The sequence below is a fragment of the Balaenoptera physalus genome (genome assembly GCF_965194825.1).
Source record: "Balaenoptera physalus genome assembly, chromosome: 4".
Lineage (NCBI taxonomy): Eukaryota > Metazoa > Chordata > Mammalia > Artiodactyla > Balaenopteridae > Balaenoptera > Balaenoptera physalus.
In genome coordinates, this window is record NC_138891.1 from 84,651,093 (window position 1) to 84,670,886 (window position 19,794).

Consider the following 19,794-nt stretch of genomic DNA (forward strand, 5'->3'; position numbering starts at 1 on the left):
AAAAAATTCACATTATGGGAGTTCCCTGGCGGTCCAGTGGTTAGGATTCCATGCTTCCACTGGAGAGGGGCATGGGTTCGATCCCCTGGTTGGAGATCTCATATGCCTGCCCCTTGGTACAGTCAAAAAAAAAAAAAAAATTCACTTTAAGATAATATGGAAGAGCCCTCATATATTGAGAATATTTGCAAAACAATGTGCTGCTTTACTAGCTAAGAGTTTACAGTTCAAGGCTGCTGTGGTAGCTCTTAGTGGTCATGAAAGAAGTCAGCCATAAAAGCCTATATGTATATATAAATACATGCAATGTACTGAATGGACTGTTACATATGCATCCAACTTTTAAGGAAGTCATTTCAGAGACCTTTAGTGTTATATCAATTCAGTACTGTGCAGAGATAAAAGCAACACATATTTATCACACCTTGGGGAATTTGTCTAGTAGAAACCAAAATCCTTATACTTGTGGAACTTGTAATACAGTAACTTTAAAAGGGGGAGAATATATTTAAATATATATTAAAATGTATTTAATATCTCAGAAGTTTGTGGTCAGCCTGAATGAAACCGTTTTAGAAAGAACCAGGTAAAATGTACATTGATTTTCAGTAACTGGGCTAGAGTTGACAGGTGATGTGCAGCACATTGATGGATTTTGTCCAAGTTTCATATGAGGTTACTTAGGTGAGGCAGGTCAGAGATCAATATGCTTCCCCTGGAATCCTGACACACTGTTCAAGAGAAGCAATTGAAGAGCTATGAACTATAGTGGGCATTACTGAAGGTAGAAAGGAGGGAGAAAGGAATGGATGGAGGGATGGATCCAGTGATGTATTTCTCACTGAGACATACGAAAAGCACAAAAAGAGTGGGGTGACTTGAATGTACAAGGAGCCAGAAGAGCTCACCATAATAAAATAATAGCTGATTCCAAAAATAAACCATGAGAGGTGTTAAAATGCACTATCTTGCTTTTTGAATGTCAAACGGCTTCCTCCTGCAGCACCTTGTGCCACGACACACTGAGGCTCCAAAGTCGGCCTCTAAAATGCAGTCATTCCTTCACAGATTAAGAAGAAACCTCAAAGATCCCAAAGGAAATTAAAACTTTATTTCAAAAATTTGCTTTGAACTTTGAAAATAAAATAAGAAGATGTATTATTGCAAACTCTGAAAGGACTGATCTAAGCTGCTAGAGATCTAGTCCTGATTTTAAAGGGTGAGGACAAGCAGGCACACCTATCTCGGTGCACCGAACCAGGCAAAGAACAGTGGGCGAGTAAAAAGGGCAACAGATTGCCAACCAGCACTATCATCTCGGAATGTAGAGATGATTCGTCAGGCCTTCTTTTCCATTGCTCTGCCATCCTCCCTCTCTCTTAGCTCTTTATGCTGTTCTGGGAATATAGGAAGTGCTCAATGAATACATACCCCTTTCTTCCTCTCTCTTTCTCTCTCACCCTCATTTTCCTTAAGTTTCTCTTTATATCCCCTTCACTCCATTTTTATCGCTTTCTTCTCTCTTTTTCCACCTCCCTTGCCCTTCTCTCTCTTTTTTCCTAACTTTAAGGTTACACCACAAAACTGAAATATATTTCTAATTATTCCTTGCAGTCACTGAATTAATTGTCTGAACTCTAATCTTAATGTAAATGATGATAATGTTGTGTATGTGTATACACACATACACTATGTTATATTGTTCTTTAGGAACAAAAACAATAAAATGAAGTTGATTTTACATGGGGCATTCCTCCGTGGTTTTTTTTCCCTTGTTTCATCCTGTGGTTCCTCCCGTTACTTAGCATTTTGGCTATTCAGAAGTAGTACCTTGAACTATGAATCTGCTGCTGACCTTTCAAAAGATCAATATATCTCCACATTAGACTTTTTTTAATCCTTTGAAATGAATGGAAATTGATGCCAAACTTTCCCCTTGCAAGCGTAAGCATTTTTGGAAGGTGAGAGGAAAGGAGCTGTTCGGTTTTATATTTTACACAATTAAACAACACCCCATCTTGGCACAGCACTCAGGGAAAATACATCATGCCTCTGAAAGATTGGAAAGATTCTTTTCTAAGGTCATTATCTACTCCAGCCATACAGCATCTACCTTCCCCCTCCATAAGGAGAGTCCAGGCCCCTTTGCAGTGTAGCGCTCTATTACATTATACCACTTCTTATCTCACAACCTACTTCAGGACTCATTTATATGCATGCAAAAGTGGGTTTCTGTCCCCTGGAGAGCTGGCGGGCACCCTGCGGTCTGATTCCTCTCGTCCTTGAACATTAGACACTCTGTTGCCAATGAAAAGTCATGAGAGAAATCATGCACATCGACAGTCTTGAAAATTTCACTTTTATCTCACTAGATTAGCATGTTTTTTTTTCCTCCTACTGTCAGTACAGAAGATGACAAGTTAAGGAAAATGTAAAGTTAATGCTGATGCAAAGGCAACATAGAAATAGAGAACTGTGTTTTTCACTATTCATTATTAAAAAGACAAATTTCTACCACTGTCTTTTCTGCCACAAGAAAACAATAAAGGCTCCAGCAAATGCAGCTGGCAAGTGAAGTTCTCTTAGATGAATCTCACTTTTCTATTGTCTTTTATTACGAAATCAAGGGTGTGTTATGCTGGAACAGTTCATTTTCTCTCTTTTTTAGTGCCAAAGTTCTCAAGCTAGGACTCATGTTCATTGCCTTCACTCACATACCTGCCGAAGTATTCCCTGAAATCTGTTCCTACCTTTTCTACTTTATTGAATTCTTTCTCAAGTGTCACCATTGATCCCCAATCTCTCCTCAGGTTTCATCCTCCTGAATGTTTTTTTCAGCCTCTTTATGACTTTTGACACTGTCCAGTACCTGCTCCTTCTTTCTTGGCCTTCTCTTGGTTTCCAGGACATTGTACTCCTTTGTTCTCCAACCTTAATGAATGATTCTTCTTTGTTTCCTTTGTTGGCTTTTCTCCCTCCTCCCATAACCAAACTGTGGGTTTCCATCAAAGCTATTATCTTGGCCATCTGCTCTTCTTCACTGACACTTATTCCATCTTCTCCTCTTCAATGAACATCCCTATATATAGACTCCAATTGCCAATCCCCGTGCTGCTCAGTGAAAAAACAATATCTTAATTCAAACTGTCTACGGAGCGTATTTACTTGGATAACCAGCCAATGACATCTTAAATTTACTTTAATTTCAATACACTTAAAGTTTACCTACTCATTTTCCCTTCTCTCCTCCCACTAGGATGTACTTTCTATCTCCGCCAAACACCATGTCTCAAAACCAAACTACAGAGCAATTTTAGTCAACTCCAATGCATCCTGTAAGCTACTGCATTAGCTTAAGAACTTCCATAACTCTACATTGTCTGCTGCATTAAATTCAAACTCCTGTGCATGGCTTTCAAGATTTTTCACATATGGCATTGATCTACCTGAGTTTGGTTTCCATGACTCCAATGTGGAGTCACTGCTGGCCAAGAAAGTCTCTTCATTGTGAACATGCTACTCTACCAACACCCATACCAGTTCTACCTCTCCAGGTTTTGCTTTTTCTAGGTGGAATTACTTTGCCTAGTCAATGTATCTACTGGCTGATTCTAACCTTCTTATAAGACAGACAGTTGTGTGATAACCAATTATTATCTGGCAATAATCAGTGGTTTATAGAAAGACGTTATATCTCAGTGGTTAAGAACTCAGACTTGAGAGAGTCAGAGTTGTGTTGAAACACAGCTCACTTAAGATGTGACCTTGGGCAAGTTACTTAACTTCTCTAAGCTGCTGTTTCTTCATTTATAAAATGGAAAAAATATACTACCTACCACATAACGTTGTTGAGAGGAATATATAAAATAATGCAGGTGAACTTAGCACTTAGCACAGGGCCTGCCCCTTAATAATTGCTCTTTAAAGTTAGTTGTTATTATTATAAAAGGTATCTGTCTTCACTCTGATGAACCCAATTTCATAATTTTTTAATTTATTAGATCAATCCTAGGTGGGAATGAACATAACAATAAGCATGTATTAAAGACTGAACACATACTAATGCTGGATATTAATGAGTTACGGGAGACTGGAGGGTCATGCGCACATTAGATGGCAGGTAGATGATGGTACCGTGAGGGTAAGCTCTCTCCCATTTTGCTTACCATTTTATCTAAGGTGGAGCACAGTGAAGACAAAATAGCTGGTTCTTCATACATATGTATTGAACGTACTACATAGAATCCCCAAATTTGGAACTTGAATCTAAGACTTAATGAATTTCTCAAGTAATTACAATTAATAAGTTTCACTAAGCTGAGGAGAGCACTTTGAGAAACTCATCTAGATCTCCTCCTTGTGGTGGATCACAAGGAACTCCTCCCAGTGGGTGACTGAGAGGACAGGAGTCAGTGGGCTTATGGTTTATCTTCATTCACCAGCTTGGCCTCCATCTTCATTCATATTGCTAAGAGATTCTCCTTGAAAATAGTGCCACAGTATTGCTTTATAAATGATTATTAGTCTGACGTAATCCCTTAGGAAAGGACATGATGCAACCACAGAAAAAGTATTAGGAAATATCTGTATAGGATAAAACTTAAATGATTCCATATACAACTTGCCTATTAAAGTATCTTCAACAACAAAATTAATGTAATAATATCTCCCTACTGATTTCTTAATTATATGCAGGCAGCATAACATAGGTATATAAGGAGATCTGGTCCTTAGATAAAATTGTGAAATGAAACAAGTTTCCTTGGTATCCTCCACATCTTCTCTCACACTTTCTCCCACATCTTCAAGTTAGCTATTTTTCCTCTTTCTTACTCTTAGGGGACAGTTCTCAGGCTGACAAAAATAAAAATCCACCCAGTGGCGTGGCACACACAGTGTCATCCTCTTCCAAAGTTTTTCAGGATCCAAGATCACATTTTCTTTTTTTCGCATCTATTCTTCCTTTGCTTATACCAGCCATTCCCTGCAACAGCTAAACAAAAAGCAATCTGATTATCATGGTGAAAACCATGCATATTGGGCATGAATGACTGAGAAGCTTAGTATTCTCAGAGATGTATCTGCTTTTAAAATATGAGCTAATTAACACACTTGAACCTCTGATTTTTGAGTTGTCAGTATCTTAGATTTGGATACCTCATATAAGTCCTCAATTGACTCCTCAAAACCTAATCACAAGCAAGAGGTTCATCAATTCCCCTTCACTTTACTATGCCTTGAAGGGCAAGCAGATAGCAGCATTAATTGTCTTCAGTCACTGTAGTCATCACTTAGTGATGGTTGGTCACTACCATTAAGCTACTCCTCCATCTGCCATTATCAGGGTAGGACATCAAATGCTATCCAGTTTTGTCAGTTCAATGTCTTCCATGTTTAGAGAATTTTTCTAAGTACTATTACACATGATTATTAAAAAATATATAATAACAAATGGTCCCTTCCCCGAAGAAGGGTTAGTCAGTTTTCCTCTTCCATTGTTCTCAGATGGGGATTAACAAACATTTTTGAACAGGTCCAGAGAATAAATATTTCAGGCTTTGTTGACCAAGAGGCAAAATCAAGACTATTATGTAGGTACTCATATGACATGAAAGAAAACAAATTTCCACACATATTTTATTCATGAAATTAAAAACATTATTTATAAACACTGAAAGCTGAATTACATATGATTTTTATGTATCACAAAATATTCTTTTAATTTTTTCCCTCAACCATTTAAAAATGTAAAAAACCATTCTTTCTTGTGGTCCTACAAAAACAGACTAGGAGGGGTGCTTGAGAGAAGGGGGTCAGGAGTGGTAGATTTGGCTCTAGTTTGCCAAAATCTGTTTTAGTAAATACCTAACATGGAATCCACTAATCGAGGTTCCTAACTTTAAAAGGAAATAAAGTTTACTATCAAATATCTTTGAATTGGGTATCCATGATCTGCGAAATGCAATAGATAATGTACAGAGTATTTTTAACAGGACTCTCGAGAATGGTTGCAAGCTATAAAAGGCTAAATTAAGGAGATGTGCTACAGGCTAAGATAAGAGGATCCATGGTAGATGGTTGAAGCAATGAGAGAAATAGGCGAAGGAGATTAAGAGGCAGAAACCTCCAGTTATAAAATAAATAAGTCACGAGGACATAATGTACAGCATAGGGAATATTGTGAATAGTACTGTAATAAATTTGTATGGTGACAGATGGTAACTAGACTTACATGGTGTCATTTTGTAATGTATAGAAATATCAAATCACTATGTTTGTGCATCAGGAACTAGCATAGTGTTGTAGGTCAATTATGCTTCAAAAACACAAACTCATAGAAAAAGAGATCAGATTTGTGGTTACCAGAGGTGGGTAGTTGTAGGGAGGGGGGAATGGTTCCAAATAAATAAGTACTAAAGATGTAATGCACAACATGATAATACAATTATATCTGCTGCTGTTTTATGACAGTTGTTCAGAGTAAATCCTAAGAGTTCTCATCACAAGGAAAAGAGGTTGTTTTTCTTTTTCTTTTATTTTGTATCTATATGAGATGGTGGATGTTCACTAAATATCGTGTTAATCATTTCATGATGTATGTAAGTCAAATCATTATGCTGTACCCCTCAAACACTGTTCCAGTCAATAAAACTGGAAGGAAAAAAAAGAGGACCACTAGTAGGACTGATGTTAGAGACGGTTTCAAGTAGAACTTGAAACACTATTAGGATTTTCTATCCTTGTCTTCTCTCTGCTTTTCTCTGAGTGCAGATTCCATTCTCAGCTACTGCGAAGAGACTTCTCCAGCAGGTGGAGAATGTACCTACAGTCAGCATTAGGCTCATGTGCCAGCTTGCCTATCTCAAGAGGATGATTCCTCTATCACTGGTTCGGTATATACAATCCCAGGAAGGACCACTGTAGCAGATGCTGTCAGAACTTCACCCATATCCCCTCAGGGTCAGGACTATTTTTTTATGCACATGTCTCCCAGTGGGCTGTCACTCTCAACAGCCAACACCTGCATCTCTTTGTTGGAGGACTTGCCCTCAGACAGCTGGAACCAGCTTGGCCTGCCCACACAGATTGCTAGAAGTGTCTGGACATTTATGTCTTTAATTCCTTTACCCAAAAGTCAGATGTAGCCTACACAGTTTTCAGAGCTTTCCTGTGGGATTGAACCAAAGGTATCTGTGTAGGAAAGAGTTAACATATCAAGGACTGAAATTGCTAACCTTAAAAAGTCCACTTGCAAGGTTGGCCCTTGGTTGGCATCTGGGAACTGGGATTTCAGAAGGGTTTCCACCATTCTCTGATAAGAGTCACTGTACTTAAACTGTACAAACAGTATGGTTCATGCTGAACACCAGCTTTCCTTCTGGGAGTTTGGAACTTTGGTAAGTGCCAGGCTGAGGGTGCCTATGTGACCAGCCCCCAACAAAAGCCTTGGGCACTGAGCCTCTAATGAACTTCCCTTGTTGGCAACATTTCATATGTGTTGTCACAACTCATTTATGGGGGAAATTGAGTGTCTTGTGTGACTCCACTAGAAGAGGATTCAAGAAAGCTTATGCCTGGTTTCCTCTGAGCCTCACCCTACACACCCTTTTTCTTTGCTCATTTTGCTTTGTATCCTTTCACTGTAATAAATCATAGCCATGAGCACGATTATATGCTGAGTCCTGTGAATCCTCCTAGTGAATCATCAGACCTGGGAGTGGTCTTGGGGACCTCTGACACAGTATCCTTTGTAGGACCTTGCTTGACATCACAGCCTTGCTTGGTGTTCTTCCTTTCCAATATCACTCCCTTCCTCTTTAACTTTTCTCTAGATGTTTCTTGGACTATTTCCCAATAAATCATTTCATAGCACTCCTCATCTCAGGGTCTACTCCTGGGGGACCCAATCTAAGACAGATTCTGACTATTTCAAGCCTTAAGTAATTACTGTGATAAGGAAAAAAAAGGTGTTCTGATCCACTGTCCAAATCTTGAGCACGTGCTCACATGTGCTGTCAGGGAGAAAAGGACCTTTCACCGGAAGTAGGTGGAAGGGAAGGCAGGTGCTACACAAACACAGATAATATGGCCTTTTCCTATATCTAAAGGCTTGTACACTAACATAACATGAGGTTCTTGAGTGAATATCCATATCTGAAAATGCCTTTCTTTTCCTTTACTGGTCATATTTTCACAAAGTGAGATTTTATTGCTTTACAGGTAAGTGGTACAGTATAGCTACAGGATATGCAATTAGAAAAAAAAAAAAATCAAAGCCTTGTTGAAATGAAGATCCTTGCCCATTTGTAAACTTTGCTCCTAGCTAAATGACTTGTATCCCGCAAACCAGCTTTTCAGCACCTAACTCAAGTCTATGCCTTGGAAGAATGAAAAATTACTTTATATCATAAAGTTTCAATGGAAACGCTAAACATTAAATCCATAAAATCCAAAGATACATTGTACCTAATTTATTAAGCTAAAATTCCATCATGAATTTGCTGATCTTTTTAAAAATGATGCTAACTAGATGGACTGTCACACCTGCCAGATACCTCCATATCTATAAGCATTTTCTCAACAAGTATTTTTCTCCTACCTTTCAAAAATATATTCCTGGAGCATCTCCCCTTTTATGTTTTTTGTTTTTCTTAACTAGGGTTTCTTTTATACATTTGTTTAAAAGTTTGATTATAAAAGAAATACATTCACATTCAAAACATTGCAAAAGTTACAGATATGTGCAAAGTGAAAGTACAAGTCATTAATAATATTAACCTACCAGAAATAAGCATTGTTAAGGTTTTTTGATGAATAAAGATGTGTCTGCTTACTAAAAAAAAAGGTTCATATGATTAATATCATCTTGTCATTCCCTTTTTTTGCACTTAAGAAAATGTCACAGGCATCTTCCTAGGTCACAATAATTGCACAGGAATCTACCTCATTTTTTCTAATGGCCACAAATATTCTGTGTTATGACCATCACCATTTATTTAACTATTTCTCTATTAATAGTGGCATTTAGGTTGCTTCTAATTTTGCATTACCTGAACAATTGTGCAGTAAAATACTATGGTACGTAGTTCTTTAATAAATTTTGGTAGCATTACTGCAGGATGAATTCCTACAAGTTGACCTTGAAACAAAATATATGCACATTTAAATTTTTGAAAATAATTTTGAAATTGGCTCAAAAAGGCTAGACCCATTTTAATCCCTTCACTAGTGTACAAAAGTACTGATTTCCCTGTATCTTCATCAACATTAAGTATTTTAGGTCTCCAAAAACTTTTCCAGTGTGAAAAGAAAAAATATCTTACACTTTTAATTTGCATGTTTTGGTAATTAGTGACTTTTGAGTACCTTTTCAACTGTCTTTTAGTTATTTATACATCTACATTAATATATTAACTTTTCAAAAAAATTTTGTTTTATAAATTGACATAACTTTTTTTTCTAATAGGAGCACTTATAAATTTTCGATATTAATCATTTAGCAGTCATATGTAATAAAATGCTTTTCCTATTTTCATTTCTCCTTTAGTATTTTTAATGCAAATGATTTTTTTAATTCCAGACTCAAATTTTTCTGTTATCCAATTTGTTCATTTTACTCTTATGGTTTCTCACTTTGTTGCCTTATTAACAAATTAACATATTTACTCCCACCTCCATATTTCAAAAATATTTCCCTGTATTCATAATAAACTGGGACAATGCATGCATCTTTCTCTTTGCATCTGTTTTTTCTACTTTGAAGCTTCACCTTTAAAATATGTGTCCCTTATCATCAAATTCCACTTAATCATCACTTAGCCTAGCCAAGTACATTTCTTTCCTTTCATCTTTGCTAAAGCCAATCTTCCATTCTCATAAATTCCTTATCTGAATTTCACCCAATTTACCTAATTGGTTCTTCTCCATCCATCTAAGGCTTAAAGGAGTGAGCATGCTTTTTCAAGTGCAGATTCATTAGTTACATGCAGAGGATGAGTTCTGCCCTTTTCACATAATGCTTTCCTTTCCAGCTAAATTAATGGGGGCCATGTTTCTTGCTCTATCACACAAAAAATCCAATTTGCACTCATGTCTCTACGTTTCTCTTTTAATGACTCAAATATGCCTAAAATGAAAGCACTGTCCCCTGTCTCTACTTTTGTCTTCACCTCAGTTGGGTTCCCCCTCTTGGCTTTCTTAGTTGGCACCTAGTTACTAGTATATTAGTTTCCTAAAACTAAGTACCATAAACTGGATGGATTAAACAACAGAAACTTATTCTCTCATAGTTCTGGAGACTAGGAGTCCAAAATCAATGTGCTGATGAGCAGGGTTAGTCCCTTCTAAGGGCTATGAGGGAGAAGCCTGTTCCATGCCTCTCTCCTGGCTTCTGGTGGGTTGCTAATGATATTTAGCTTTCCTTGGGTTATAGAAGCATCACCCTAATCTCCGCCTTCATCTTTACATGGTGTGCTCCCTGTGTGCTGTCTGTGTCCAAATTTCCCCTTTTTATAAGGATATCAATCATATTGCTTCAGAGGCCCACCCTCAGTACGACCTCATCTTAACTACAAGGTTGTGTTCCTGTGTAGGTCAATGCTATGGACAACTGGGGCTGATCCAACTGTCTTGGGGAATCTCTGAGGATCCATGGAGAATAGGTCTCAGAAATGCCTGCCTGACAGGGAAGAGATAGGTATTTACTCGTAAGCTCTCAATCTTCCATCCCCTATTAGTCAAAGTTTGTCCCACTTCTCTGTGTGTGTGCCAGAATGGCTCAGCAGGTTCTGCAGGTAGCCCCATGGGCCTAGGAGCCCCAGATCAGGAAATAAGAAATGTGGTGGAGCTGACCTGAGATGCTGTCAGCTTATACCTTTGTGTAGCTGGTTACTGTAGCAATGGCTGGAGTAAATGTGTGGGGCAATGTGATGTGAGGTGGGGCATTAGGGGTCCAATATAAGTGGGAAGAAATACAGGCTTTGTCTTAAAATCAGTTAGGTATCTCTAAAGCTCATGTTCATAATCTCAGCCGGGAGACCAGGAAGTAGCCTGAAGAGAGGTCCTCTCCAGCACGGAAAAGAGATGGCCAGTTTCCTGGTACAACGTTTGAAAGTTTTATTGGCTACAATGAACATATAGAGTTTATATCACTGATGCTGGTGGGGTCTTTATAAGAAATAGGGAGCACAGGACAAGGGCGAGATGTGTGTAATGAGATAAGGGGGAAAAAAGATATGTTCTGTATGGGGAGTGTTGAGTTAGAAGTGTCAAGGGCAGTTCAGATGGCAATGTTTATCACACAGTCAGGAATTACAGCTTAGGACCTTAGGTACAGCCTGGAACTGAAAATTAGGAAGCCATCCATAGTGCCTTAATAAAAAAAAAATCAGAAACATGGTTGAAATTATCAGTGGAAATTAGAGAGGAAAAAAAGAAAGAAGCTAAATAAAATAAGGTAACATTTATACTTAGAGTTTGGAAAGATGAAGTATCAGAGAATGAGTCATAAGACATATGAAATAACTAGGGGAATCAAAAGAAGAGTGGTCAAAGAAGTTAAGAAAAAAGAGAATTCTGAGGAAGAAGAGGCCAAAAGTGTCAAATGCTGCCGAACTTCAAAGCAGTTAAAGGAACCGAGAGTAAATAAGTCTGCAGTTGTGTGTTGTCTATGCTGGTAAACCAAGGGGAATTGTTGGAGCAAATATCTAGATGATTTCATAAAATATTTATTGAATGTCTGTTAAGTATTCAGTACTGTGCTACCTGACACTTCATGTGTCACCTCAAGAAGCTTATAGTTGGGAATGTAAGAATAGAACATATAATGTTAGATAACAATACAATAAAATTTAAGTTAGGTCTACTTAACATTTTAAGGGCTTAGAGAGAGAACTGTCTGTGTAGTATGCATATCTACACATACTACACAGACACACACACATATGTATATGTTCCATGATTTTTTAAGGAAACTTTTATTCTGAGATATTTGGAGAGTTAAAGGAAGTTGCAAGAAATAATATAGAGCGATCCTGTGTGCCCTTTGCCCAGTTTTCCTCAATTCTAACATCTTGCAAAACTATGGTACAATATCACAACCAGGACACTGATACAGAATACTTTCACTCCTTTATATTGCTGAGTAGTATTCCATGGTATGGCTTTACCACAGTTTGTTTAACCATTCACCATCTGGGTTGTTTCCAGTTTGGGCTATTACAAATAAAGCCACAATACACATTGGTGTACAGGTTTTTATGTGAACATGTCTTTATTTCTCTGAGATAAACACCCAAGTGGGCAATTTCTGGGTCACAAAGTAGTTGCATGTTTAGTTTTTACAGGAACTGCCAAACTGAGTGACTATAGCATTTTATATTCCCACCAGCAATGCATGAATGATCCGGGTTTTTCACATCCTTGCTAGCATTTGGTTTTGCCACCATATTTGACTTTAGCTATTCTAATAGATATGTAGTGATACCTCACTGTGGTTTTAATTTGCATTTCCATAATGGCTAATGATGCTGAACATCTTTTTATGTGCTTATCTGCCACCATGTGAAAACCTTGGTAAAATGTCTTTTCATGTCTTTTGCCCATGTTCTAATTGAACTGTTTACTTTCAGATTGTTCAAATTTGAGAATTCCCTGTGTATTCTAGATACTACATGCCAAAATGTGATTTGCAAATATTTTCTTCCACTATGTAATACGTCTTTTCATCCACTTAACAGTCTCTTGCAGAGCAAAAATTTTTAAATTTTGATGAAGTATAACTTATTGATTCTTTTGTCCTTTTATGGTTCATGCCTTGGTGTCAAGTCCAAGAACTCTGCCTAGCCCTAGATCTTGAAGATTTTCAGGATGTTTATTCTTAAAGATTTACAGCTTTGCATCTAACATTTAAGTCTGGGATGTCTTTTAGTTAAATTTTTCATAAGGTGTGAGACTTACATGAGGTTTTCTGGGTTTTTTTGTTGTTGTTTTATTTTGCTTTTTGCCTATGGATGGCCAGTTGCTCCAGCACATTTGTTGAAAGGGCCATCTTTCTTGCTTTAAATTGCTCTTGTACTACTGTCAAAAATTATGTGGGCTTAGTTTTGTAGGTATATTTGGGTTTTCTATTGTCCATTGATCTGTGTTTCTATCCCTCTACCAATGTCACACAGTTTTGATTACTGTTGCTATATAATAAATCTTGAAATTGGGTAGACTGATTCCTCCTTCTTTCTTCTTCTTTTATCTATTCTACTTCTTTTGTTTTTCCATGTAAATCTTTGAGTACTCTTGTCTATATCCCCAAAAAGTGTAACTGAGGTTTTTTGTTTTTTGTTTTTTATAAATTTATTTATTTATCTTTGGCTGAGTTGGGTCTTTGTTGCTGTGCGCGGGCTTTCTCTAGTTGCGGCGAGTGGGGTCTTCTCATTGCAGAGCATGGGCTCTAGGCGCACAGGCTTCAGCAGTTGTGGCACATAAGCTCTAGAGCGTAGGCTCAGTAGTTGCGGCGCAGGGGCTTAGTTGCTCCGCGGCATGTGGGATCATCCTGGACCAGGGCTCGAACCCGTGTCCTCTGCATTGGCAGGTGGATTCTTAACCACTGCACCACCAGGGAATTCCCCTGTAACTGAGGTTTTGATAAAAATTACATTAAACCTGTAAATCAGTTGGGGGAAGAATTGACATCTTTGCTATATTAAGTTTTCCAATCCATAAACAGGTATGTCTCTCCATTTATTTAATCTTCTTTCATTTCTTTCACAAAGTTTTCATCATATACATCCTGTTCATGTTTTCATAGATTTGCACCTCAAGAATACTGGTTTTTGAGCAATTATAAATGATGTTGCATTTTAAATTTCAGGGTCCACGTGTTCATTGCTAACGTACAGAAATACAATTGATTTAACATATTTTTCTGTATTCTGTGACCTTGCTGAACTCACTTAGAGCTAGAGTTTTGTTTGTTTGTTTGTTTGTTTGTTTTTTGATAGATTCCTTGGGATTTTCTACATAGATAATTATGCCATCTGCAAATAGGGGCAGTTTTATCTCTTCCTCTCTGATCTGTATTCCCTTTATTTACTTTTCTTGTCATAATGCCCTGGATAGAACTTCTAGCTCTATGTTGAATTAAGAGTGGTGAAAGTGGACAGTGGACATCCTTACCTAGTTCTTGATCTTAGGGGGAAGGCATTCAGTCTTTCACCATTAGATATAATGGTAGCTGTGGGCTTTTTCTGTAAATGCTCTTTATCAAGTTGAGGAAGTTCCTCTCTATTCTTATTTTTCTAAGAGGTTTTATCATGAATGGATGTTGAATACGTTTCTTAAGTTAAAATATCATTTACTTATTCACATACTTGGACCCTTTTCAGTTTTACACTATTACAAAAATACTTGAAAAAAGCCTCAAGGCAAAGGAGAGACTTGAGTAGGATAGATGGCCGGAAGAAATGAATACACCCAAGTGAGAGGAACACTATGAGCAGTGACTCAGGAAAAACAAATCATTGAGGGGGAGAAAAGAGAGGGAATTTTATTCCTAAATTGTTTAGGTTGACTGTGTATGCATCTAATTGACTGTCTGTAAGATGCCACTGTATTTAGCCTGCTTTGTCTTCAGAGCTTCTGCAAACCATATGACCTCAGATGAGTCAATGAAACAGAATGATCTAATAGAAAGACAATGGAATGAAGACCTAAAATACAAAGGATGGGCATCATTACTGCCATTTACTGGGTGGTACCTTGGTTCTCTCTTATCCACTGCTTCAATATCTGAGAGACAGTGCAACAATAAAACACTCATTCTGCAGGATTCTTGAGAATATCAATTGAGGCACTTTAATTAAACACAGACTATGTCTTCAAAACATTTTATCAATTATTTGGCCATTTTCAAAAATATTTGAAAGTATGCTGAATCTTTTATCTTTTTTTAAAAAAGTGTTCAGTTTTAAATTTACGTGTTTTTTCTAATTCAAAACATACAAACTGAGTTTTTTAAATTATATTGAGGTATAATTAACTTACAAAAATTTGCACATATTTAATGTATATATCTGATGAGTTTAGATATACACATACACCATGATACCAAGGTACTAATCCACAATCAAGGTACTAAACATATCCATCACCTCCAAACATTTCCTTGGATTTGTGTGTGTGTGTTGGGAGGGGGGATATGGTAACAACACTTAACATGAGGTCTATCTTCTTAACATATTTTAAAGTATACAACTACACAACACTGTATTGTTAACTATAGGTACTATGCTGTACAGCAAATCTCTAGAACTTATTCATCTTGCATAACTGAAACCTTATACACTTTGAGCAACAATTCCTCATTTCCCCCCTCCTTCCAGCCCCTGGTACAAAATAGAGTTTTGAAAATAATAGAAAAGACATATTGCTTATTCTGTATTCTTTCCCCAGTGTCTTATTATCTTATTTTGGCTTCTTTAACATTTTCAGTATTTTATTTTTGGGGAGTTTGAATTTGCTCCCCTGCATTTAATGTTACATGCTATTATCATGAAATGAAGCTAAGTCTCTTTTAAGAAAACTTCTTTAATTTGGACTGTATGAGATATAGACTCTTTCAAAAGCCACTTTCTTCAAAAACACTCATTAATGAAGCAATTTGTAAAAGAGACAAGAGAAAAAAGTAAGTACTCTCCATATAAAATAAATTGTAACAGCTTCCAAATATAAAGAGGTAGCACTGGGGCAGGGGTTGTTTTGTTCTTTGTTAGAATAAGTATTTTCATCTTCTGATTAGAGACAATCTGGCCCTGGGACAAGTCATATTCTCTGTATAGACATTATACCTTGCCCTTTCTTCCGTCCTTCCTCTCTCTCTCCCTCCTCCCCCCCTTCTTTCTTTCTCCTTTTTTTTTTCTGCTTTTGCTTTGCAGAAGGAAGGAATAGGCAATCTGAGAGAGGGAGTTGAAAGCCATGTATAAGTACATTGGCAGTAGGCTATAATAAAAGAATGACTTAAGCTATTATATGAATATCTTGAAATAGAGAAGTGTCAAGTGCTTCTCTATAATCCAAATTTTCACATCTAGCTACCATCCCCAGGTATAGCTCTATCTTTAGTTCCTCAACATATGTAACAGTGCCTGGCAAATGGTAGGCTTTTGAGGAGTATTTGTGAAATTAATTAAATAATCAATAAATGAGATTAAAAAAATAAAGATTAGCTAGATATAGGTATTTTAATAAAAATCTAGAAATTATATTCCAATTCTATTAAGCTACAGTTGATAATAAGTATACTGATATATAAGGGTATACTGATGTATATTACCTGAGTAATTACAAGGGCATAAAAAATGTAAAGAAGAATAAGGCCTTTCTTGACCACTCTTGTTTTAATTTCTTCATAAAATTTATCACTTTCTGACATTACATTATATATTCATTTATTTATGTTTGTTATCAGTATCTCTCAGTATTCTAGAAGACCTATAGAGGTAGGAACTTTGTCTTGCTCACTGCTACATTCTTAGCACCTAGAACAGTACTGGCATATGATAGGTGCACAATAAATATTTGTCAAATGAAAGAGCGGTTGAGGGAGACTTTTTTACATAGAAAGATTTTGAAAATATTAAAACAAAATAAAACCTTTCTTAATAGGTGAGTGGGAAGCAAGCTGTGGTCAAAGAGATATTTTCACATTTTAATCTATATGCCTATGCATTGCTTAAAGTTTTGAAAACAAGAATGTAAATGAATATTTGTTTAGCAATATTAAAAATCATGTTTCTAAAAAATTATCCAGTTTTTACCTTGTATATTTGTTTTTTAATTGAAATCACACAAAATAAGTTTTGAATATAATAGAGAATCATGGTTACTCCACATTCTTTTTTCCCATGTCTTCTAACTTTTATACTAATATGCAATTTTTGAGAAATTGGGAAATTTTGTTCAGCTGTACCTAAACCTGGTTTATTTTATCTATAAATTCAGTCATTCAATAAACACTAACATAAGACACTGCTGGAGTCTTTCAGGGATACAAAAATGAAGTAGAGCTCATACATAAGCTTAGAAGAGCTTGGAAACTGTCATTTCCATCCTTACAGCATTAAAAAAAAAATTATAATTGATAACTTATCTTGGGCAGGTCTATCAAAGTCACAGGGCAAACACTCACCCTGAAATCTAGAGAGACAAGCAAATATGGAGAATAACATATCATCTTACCTGGAGTAGGAGCCTCTGGAGTCAGCTGATCATACGAATGCTCAAAGGGTTATTTTGATGAATTGCTGGAGGCTGAGTGTGGACTATCAAAAGAGTGAGAAACTCCTGGAAGCTACAGTTTTAGGGGTAGGGGGGGCATATTTTAATGGGTTTGCACCTCAAGGAACCCCACCAGGTTTTCAAGGTACAGAGACAAGAAAAAAATCATTTCATTTCTCTGGCAAGGGGAAGAGAAAAGTGACAATTTGGAAATATGTCCAGAGCATTTCCCATAACAAAGGCCTGTTCTCCAGTGAAAAAAGAAGCCATATTTCAGCCAGGGGAGGGACATTTCCCCAACTCCCTCTACTCTTCCTGTCTTATGTAAAGGTGGTGTGGGGAAGGTAAGAAGGTTTGGAGGGGTAAAGGTGAAGAAATACTTGTGAAGGTCACAGCCCATTGACACAGGCCCACTAAAAGTCTGAAATGTAATTATAAGATTATAGAATAATTATCCTCCTCCACTCCATATTACCACATACACAGGGCTTCAGTGTAATAACAGTGGATTAAAGCTGAAAGGGCTGCAAGGCTCAGACTATATTTTTAAAAAAAGTTGGTCTCAGTACATCAATTAAAGACAGGGATCATCAGAGCAGATAAAGAACAAGCCCCAACTATACATGTTCTCTACAAGAAATCTACTTTAAATATAAAGATACAAATAAGTTAAAAGTAAAGGGATGAAGAAAGAATAAGAAACTGGAAGTAGCTATATTAATTTCAGATAAATTAGACTTTAAGCAAAGGAGAATTATCAGTGATAAATAGAAACATTATATAATGATAAAGGGGTCAATTCTTCAAGAAGACATAAAAATCATTAAGGTGTATGCAACTAACAGAGTGTCAAAATTATGAGGAAATTTGATAGAACTAGAAGGAGGAATGACAAGTCCATGATTCTAGCTAGAGAGTCAACCCCTCTCTTTCAGAGGCAGATAATCAGTAAGGATAGAGTTGACTCAAACAGCACTATCAATCAACTTGATCTAATTAACATTTATGGAATTCTCTATCCAACAACATCATAATACACATTCTTCTTGAGTTTATATGGAAAATTCACCAAGACAGAACACATTTGGGGCCATAATGCACACCTTAACAAGTCTAAAAGCCTAGAAATCACACTAAGTATGTTCTCAGATCTTAACTGAATTAACATAGAAATCAATAACAGAAAGATATCTGGAAAATCCCAAAATATTTGGAGATTAAACAACACACTGCTAAATAACACATAGGTCAAAGAAGAAATCTCAAGAGAAATTTAAACATAATTTTAACTAAATGAAAATATAACTTATCTAAATGTGTGGAATGCAGTGAAAGCAGTAAATAGAGGGAAATTTATAGCATTAAATCTTATGTTTGAAAAGAAAAAGATCACAAATTAGTAGTCCATGTTTCCACCTTATGAAACTAAGAAGTGATTTGCAACAAATGGTGTTGAACAATTGGATGTTTATTTGCCAAAAAAAAAAAAAAAATTTACCTAGACACAGACCTTACACTTTCATAAAAAGTTAACTCAAAATGATCATACACTTAACTGTAATATTCAGAACTGTAAAATTTCTAGAAGAACACATAAGAGAAAATCCAAGTGACGTCGGGTTTGGTGATGAGTTTTTAGATACAACAGCAAAAGCAGGATCCATTAAAGAAAAAAATAATAAGCTGGATTTTATTGAAATTAAAAAACTTCTGCTCTGTGAAAGACACTGTTAAGAGAATGAAAAGACAAGTCACAGACTAGCATGAAATGTTCATAAAACACATATCTAGTAAAGATCTTGTATCCAAAATATAAAAAGAATTCTTAAAACTCAGCAATAAGAAAACAAACAACCCAATTGAAAAATGGGCAGAAGATCTGAATAGGCACCTTACCAAATAAGGTATACAGATGGAAAATAAGCATATAAAAAGATACTCAACATTATATGTCATCAAGGAATTGCAAATTAAAACAACAATGAGATACCATTACACACCTGCTAAAATGGCTAAAATCTAAAACATTGACAACACCAAATGTCAGTGAGAATTTGGAGAAACAGGAACTCTCATTTCTTGCTGGTGAGAATACAAAATGGTACAGCTACTTTGGAAGACAGTTTGGCAATTTTTTATGAAGTTAATGCAGTCTTACCATATGATTCAACAATCACATTCCAAGATATTTACTCTCATTTAAAAATTTACATTCACACAAAAACCAGTATGCAAATGTTTATTAGCAACTTTATTCATAATAGCCAAAAAGCAGAAGTAACCAAGATGTCCTTCAATACGTGAAAGGATAAACAAAACTGTGGTATATTCATAAAATATAACATTGTTCAAGAATAAAGAAATGAGCTATCAAACCAAGAAAATATATGGGGAAACCTTAAATGTAAATGGCTAAGTGAAGACAGCCAGTCTGAGAAAGCTACATGTGATTCCAATTATGTGACATTCTAGAAAAGGCAAAACTACAGAGACAGTAGAAACATCAGTGGTTGCCAGGCATTTGGG

At 36.3% G+C, this 19,794-nt stretch overlaps 2 long non-coding RNA genes across 3 annotated transcripts in view; both read right to left on the reverse strand.

Annotated features, from left to right (window-relative positions):
* LOC309659886 overlaps window positions 1-19,794 on the reverse strand; it is a 372,324-nt gene that overhangs the window by 113,147 nt on the left and 239,383 nt on the right. The gene's annotated exons all lie outside the window — the stretch shown is intronic.
* LOC309659889 overlaps window positions 1-19,794 on the reverse strand; it is a 65,059-nt gene continuing 45,265 nt past the window's right edge. Inside the window, exon 2 of the long non-coding RNA XR_014263025.1 lies at window positions 1-19,794. This exon is cut by the window's right edge and continues 24,834 nt beyond it. This is a non-coding gene — a long non-coding RNA (uncharacterized lncRNA).